The following is a 5,404-nucleotide window of genomic DNA, read 5'->3' on the forward strand; positions in this document are numbered from 1 at the left end:
AAAATGTTCTTAACAAGTGTAGACAGGAGTGTATATTTGCACAGATTCATGTTTAGCTGCTGAGACTTTTCATCCGTTAATAGGTAGCTTACTATGTATTGTTGTGTGGAGTCATAGCTTCAGATAGGAATGTAATCCCAGTGTAATTAAATCAGTATAAATATTTAAATGGACCTTTCATAGTTTAACCAGTTTTGGGCTCAGCAGTGCTACATACTGCATAAAAAGCTGGTTGAGAAATCACCTCTAAAGCCTACATTTACCTCAGAATTTATATGTAATACTGTACATGAGGTATCTGATAGTAATTATAAGCTGAATTTGAGAGGCAGAAGAGTGTGATGCTCCCTGGGAAATGAGAGGAAGTGGTGAAAGGAGAACAGGTAGAAGATACGATGAAAGAAAATCTCTGTTGATGTTTCTCAGGTAAAAGTACGGGGACCAGATGACTCCTGAGCAGCTTTTGCAGGCTAGGTATCTTGCAGAGTCAAGCTTTCATCAAATATAGTTTTCTGTTTAAAATTTAAAAAAAAAAAAAAAAGCTTAACTAAAAGTATTTTCAATTTCATGAGAAAGTAAGGGTTTGTGGACGTGTAATATATTTATGAGGTAAACTGAGGTACTTAGGAGATAAAAAGCTTAAGGGTTCAGAAAAATAACCTAATAACCTTTCTATTTTCTTGGAGTCAAAATACCTTCCCTGGAGGAAAACTGGGGGATCAAGTACTGGAGGGCATGTTATCTTGGTCAGGTTACATGTCCTCCCACAGCTGTGCTCAGAAGTAAAAAGTGAAAAAGCTTTTACAACGAAAAAGGTGGTTTTAATTAGATGACATGACTTGCTAATTCTCTATATTATTTTCTTGTAGGATGTTTGCAAATTGTAGGACAGACAATCAGGTTCTGCTATAGGGAAGGCCTCAGTTTTGCTGCTGGTTACCTTGATATAAGTTCTAAGGAATTCTTTTGATTTTAGTATATTACCATATATTTACACTATGCTAAAGAGAACTCGGTGAAGATATCAGTAACGTCTCCCTGTGTCTCATCAATCCAGCTGAGTAAAACACCACTGACATGAAAAACTGCACCAATAATGTTAATGTATAAAAAAAAGACCACTCCCAAAGTGTCTGTTATCACTTGTAGAGCATGTACCTGTGTCTGCCAGGGTTATCTAAAGCAGAGTTTGATTTTCCCAACTCCTTGATGGGGCTGGGTGAGCGGCTGCAGCAGACACGGCTTTCTCACATTGCTGTAATTGCCTTAAACAGACATTTTTCTTCTGTCAGGGCCTGTGCTGAGATAAATTGATAGGATAAATCCAGAGAGAGTCTAGTGAATGTAATTTAGTTATTGAGAGGAACGGCAGCTGTGTATGATGCATACAAGCCACTGATTTGTCCCAGCCTACATTTAGTTAGGACTAATGGAAAAGGAAGTTTATTTCTCCCCTCTTTAAGGCACTGTGCAGATTTGCTTTAGTTGCCTGGTTGTTAAATTATCTGTGGGGAAAAAAAAAAAAGTATCTGAATTTAAATTACATGGGAAAGAATTTTTTTGAGTGAGGAAATCAGAATTTTCTTCTAGCAAGTGACTTGAGAAGTTGGAGAAGCTTTAGTTTACTGAAATGAAATAATTCCTGGTTGATCTGGAATAAATGGAAGACATTTGTTTACTGTGAGTGATGCTTGCATACAGTGGTATTAATGTCACTTTCCACTTTTATAGAATTATCCTTTGAAATGGATTATCCTTTGATAATTATCAGTTTACAAACTGAATAGGTTGCAGCAAACTTGATGCAGATTTCTGAGGTAATTTCTGAGTGCTGCTGTTGCTGGGTAATTGTTAGCTTAATGAGTGATGGGATTGAGTATGTGCTTTGCGCGGTGGGTGCACACGTGACTCTCACAACTTAGATTATGAGATTAGTTTACAGAGAGGATGCAAGTTAAGCAAGAAATATGTTTTAATTAACTTTGAGTCTGATTCTTTGTTGTCTCCTGTAGTTGCTTACATGTATTACCAGTTCATATTAGCAGTGACCAACAAAGTTTATATTCACTTTGAGCAGAAGTAAGCGCTTTCACAAAGCAAGAGACTGAGTGCTTCTGAGTGAGGTAAATGTGATTCAGCTGTTCCTCGTGTTGGGAAAATTTCCTTTTTGTTTGAGCTGTGGCACAGGAATGTGACAGAATACAATTTTGGTTTAGATTTTAAATCAGCATCAGCTGTGTATGAATAAGGTCATATAGGTCACAACCAAAATGGACTTCATCTGGCAAGAAAACATACCTTTCAACAAAACACAGACCATTCAAGCAGGGGCCTGATGATGTTCTTCGTTAAGCATGCACCAATGTGATAAACTCCCTGGAGGGGATTACAGCTGAAGAGAGTTCTTTCAGTTGCCAGACACAGATGTTTTAGAGAGAGAAGTAGCTTTTCACCAGGAGGAAGGTGTATCTATTATATCACTTCTCAACGCCGAAGAAAACCTTTACGCTGAAAGGATTGTACTTGACAGAAGTTGTAGCAAGCCACTGTCTCAATTAAAAATCTACATCTGCTAAATGCTTCTTGGTGGAGTCTTCTGAAAGTTGCATAGAGCAAATGCTTTTGCTTTGGAAGCAGCCACTGGGCTAATGTGGGACGTCCCAGCTGATGTGGTTAGCAGATTCCTTTAACGATTTAATGAGTCTCAGCTGCAGACTTTGGAACTAGCGAAGGACTTCTTTTCCATCTGGGAGGTAGGCTCAGTCCTTGCTTCATGTTTTCCCCAAAACTGTTCCTGTGGCAAGGTCTGCTATCTGATGTTTTTGAAACTAATTGAATAGTAAAAACACAACGTTAAGAAGTGAAAATGAATCTACCAACCATTAGAGGACAGCGGGTGGATTAACGCAACTATATGAAAGTGCTGAAAGTGGAAACCCAGTGCTTTTCTGTAGCTATTTCTCTTCTTTGTGAGGAAATTTGACATCGCTGCCTAGTTGAGGCCTTTGCTTTGAGTTGCTGTCTGGAAAAGCCTTATCTTGAGATGAATCCCAGCTGTACAAATTAAGTGCCAGAAGTTCAACATTGCTGGAAAGAATTCGGACCTGTGAAGCTGCTGGCCCCAGCCCACTGAGTTTAGGTGAGTAATTCTCTTGGCATGTTCCCTCCTCTTTTTATTTTATTTTTTTATTTTTCTCCCCAGGAATTTCAGCTCCAAAGCTTTCCATTCTTTCTGTGCTCTTAAACCTCCTCCCTTGGAAACTAGAAGTTTTGACTTGGTGGAGTTTTATCAGTAGGTGGCAGTGGACAGCAAATCTAACCCAGTTGGCTTCCTGCTCCTCTTACATTGATTTCTGACAAACTCTCTGAAATTACTGTCTTAGAAACAGTCTAAGAATCAGGTTCATCATCTTTTTGCTGAAGAATTTAAAAAGGGTTATTAAAATGTAAAGGACTTGGAGGTATGGATTTTTTTTTTAATTATTTAGAAGGTATTGCAAAAGAGGTGTTGCCTTATGTCTGTTGCCTGATAATCCTCCTAATTGTGTCAGGAGCGTAAAAGAAAACTTGACTGATCTGAAGGCAGTTTTAGCTGGTCTGATAGAGAAGAGGATGAGAATTTACTGTTAAAATAGCTTAGCTACAGCCCTGAATGAATTAACTGCAGTTTTAAGTAGTGTGCTGAAGGTATGAAATATAGCAGTGTGTTTCCAGTCCCCTTCCCCCCCCAATGTCTGACAAGACTAACGGCAAGAAAAGATGATGGTGTTGATTTCTGCTGACTGTCATTACTGCTCTTGTCTGTAATACCTTTCTGCTACTGCACGTTGCTGTGGTTCAGACCAAATAGATCTCTCCTGGAGAGAAGAGGAATGATTCAGCTACATTTTTATTTAGTGATTTATTTTTTTTTCTCCTTTTCTTGGATGCTTTTCAAGCAATTCCATGAGTATTAACTTCCCCTGGACCCTTGCTGTGACTGCTTCTAGGGAACTGCATGTGGCCTTAGTCAACTGCAGCGTGCTCTGGACAGGCCACCGAGAGCAGTGGGAAGCAGGGAGGAGGCACAGAGCTTCAGCTGTCCGTGCTGGTGGCTCCAGATCCTGCAGATCTCATCTCCTCTTCCTTTTAGAGATGGCTCTGCATGTACAGGACAGAGAACTGTTGTCCCTTGCCAAGTCCCCTGTGGGTGACATAGTTGCCTCCAACTGTTGACCCTCTGGAGATTGAACCTGCGGTCAGAAACCTTCACGCTGCGTGGGTGGGAACCATCTCCTGCGTGCTCATCAACCCAAAAATTCTTCCTGTAATTAATAACCTGTTGTGGGGGAGTTCACGGTGTGCTTGTCTAGTGAAATCATGCCTGAATTGCTGCAAATGCCATGGGGAAAGTTGGAAATCTGTAGGGAAGGAAATGGGTGCTGCTGAGGTACGCACCGGCGGTTTTGACCCCGCTTTACCTGCAGACCTGGCAAGTGTCATCTCCTCTCTTGTGGGGGGGCTGTGACCTAAAGTGTGTGGCCAGATGGCACCGACAGCCTCCACCACAGCGTATGAGTCACACAGCCTGGACAAAGACTGGGAAAAAAATAGGTGCACCCCTTGAAGCTTCATTTCCTTCGCAGGGATGGGGTCGTGGTTTTGTGTGGAAGCTGTAAAGATGAGTTGTGCCAACGGAGACTTCTGTGGATCAACCTGCAAGAGGCAGGCACTAGCAGAATACAGGTACCACGCTCATGTAGGCATCTGAAACCTCTCTTAGAAGAAGAATTAGAGTTGATTTTTTTTAATCTGAACATTTCCAAGTTTATTTTACAGGCTTATAATATTCTAATCATCATGAGAAATAACTTGTTACCTGTATTTGGGTCATAGGTTAAGAGCTCACACCCCTTAATTTTGTCCCTTGCCAGCTTGATGCTCCTAAAAATTCAGCAGGGCTTTGCGGAAGAATTTGGGTGTTCCATGGGCACGTGTTTTGGTCTGTGACATTGGAAAGCGCTGCTATTTTTTTTCTATATTTTCTATATAGAAAAATAGATGTATTTACTGGTGATGTATGGGCAGTGTCTATAGGTGAGGGGGGAGCGCTCCCGCCGGGGCAGCGATGCGGGGGCTTTGCTCATGGTCGAGCGGTGGGTGTTTGTAGCCCTTAATTCACTTAATTCACCGGCGCGTAGGGAGGAACCGGCGGCGGCGGCTGGCGCTGCCCGGCGGGGCGGGCTGTCCGCGGGGGCTGGCGGAGGGCCGCGGGGCGGTACCGTGACGCCACGGCGTTACCCCGGAGACGGCGCGCTGTTTTCGCCGGGCGCCCAATAGGCATCGGGGGAGGTGATGTCATACTGCCGGCGGCGCCGTCTCATTGGCTGGTCGTGGCGGAGGGGCGGGGACCGACCGGGGATGG

General features: G+C 42.6%; 1 protein-coding gene across 1 annotated transcript in view; it reads left to right on the forward strand.

Annotated features, from left to right (window-relative positions):
• Positions 1-3,123: 3,123 nt before the first annotated feature.
• TP53BP2 (tumor protein p53 binding protein 2) overlaps positions 3,124-5,404 on the forward strand; it is a 53,760-nt gene continuing 51,479 nt past the window's right edge. The window contains exon 1 of the mRNA XM_014950655.1: positions 3,124-3,139. The gene's annotated coding sequence lies outside the window, so the exon portion shown is untranslated. The remainder of the gene's footprint in view (positions 3,140-5,404) is intronic.

The sequence above is a fragment of the Calidris pugnax genome, unplaced genomic scaffold (assembly GCF_001431845.1).
Source record: "Calidris pugnax isolate Ruff unplaced genomic scaffold, ASM143184v1 scaffold24, whole genome shotgun sequence".
NCBI lineage: Eukaryota > Metazoa > Chordata > Aves > Charadriiformes > Scolopacidae > Calidris > Calidris pugnax.